This window comes from Hoplias malabaricus, unplaced genomic scaffold (genome assembly GCF_029633855.1).
Source record: "Hoplias malabaricus isolate fHopMal1 unplaced genomic scaffold, fHopMal1.hap1 H_1, whole genome shotgun sequence".
Lineage (NCBI taxonomy): Eukaryota > Metazoa > Chordata > Actinopteri > Characiformes > Erythrinidae > Hoplias > Hoplias malabaricus.
The window spans coordinates 30,772-31,883 of record NW_027101324.1 but is presented as its reverse complement, the minus strand read 5'-3'; positions in this window follow the sequence as shown (position 1 = coordinate 31,883).

Genomic DNA, 1,112 nt, shown 5'->3' with positions numbered 1-1,112 from the left:
GAAATGTCCCAGTGTCTAGCCTAAAGCCTTGCCCAGAGGAGGAGAAGCTGTGAATGTACCAAAGGGTGGAGGCCTGTCCTGCCGTACAGTATGTCTGGGCATGCTTCCTTCATTCCTTCCCCTGCAGATGCATATCACTCGAGACGCCCGAACCAGATGGGAATCCAGTTGATTAAAGGTATCAACATGAGCCTGAAAGCGTAGAGAAACTCGCTGTCCAGATTTGGAAGGGCATGTGTGGTATGCCAGACGGTGGATGCTGCATGTGATAAAGACTGGTCTCGCAGCACCAGGCCCCGGCTGCAGGAATTAGAAACACATTGCTTCTGAAACCATCATTCGCAGGGATCTCACGAATGCTGCGCAAACGTTCAACATGACGTGCCATCTCCGCCGGGCTCCACTTCTGAGCGCTCGCAGTTGTCTTGAGTTCCCGGGATCTCACGGAACGGCACCTCCCTTTGGCGTTGATGTGTTTGTGGAGGGAGCAGAGATGCGCCGCTGTGAGGCACAGAAGGAGCAGGGACTGACGTCGGACTGGAGGGGAAAGAAAGGGGAGGGTGGTGCTCACGCATGGGCACATAGTTCTGTTCTGCGGTGGAGCTCTCTGAAACACAATGGTGTCTTCAGGGCACATCTGTCCGAGACGCAGATATGTGCATCCGAGAGGCGTATGACAGGGAAGAAATGAGTAACTGCGGGAAACTAATCCAAGGCAATATAAAATTAACCATCGAACTCAGAAGTGAAACCTCATGAGAGGGCGCGCTGCCACATGGAATGGAAATGCATATGAAAAAAGGTCCTGGAGGAAAGTGGTGGGATTCCTGTTATTTTCTAAACCCACTGACGAGAGAGAACACTCCACCTGTAACAGCCGACACACACCAGGTGCTTGTTTTTCCCGCAACGCTTCCCAGAGCAGGAGTGACTGGGTGAGTGTGTGAGTGACTGGGTGAGTGTGTGAGTGACTGGGTGAGCGTGTGAGTGACTGGGTGAGCGTCTGAGTGACTGGGTGAGCGTCTGAGTGACTGGGTGAGCGTCTGAGTGACTGGGTGCGTGTGTGAGTGACTGGGTGAGTGTGTAACACTGTCCACAGGTGAGTGTATGAG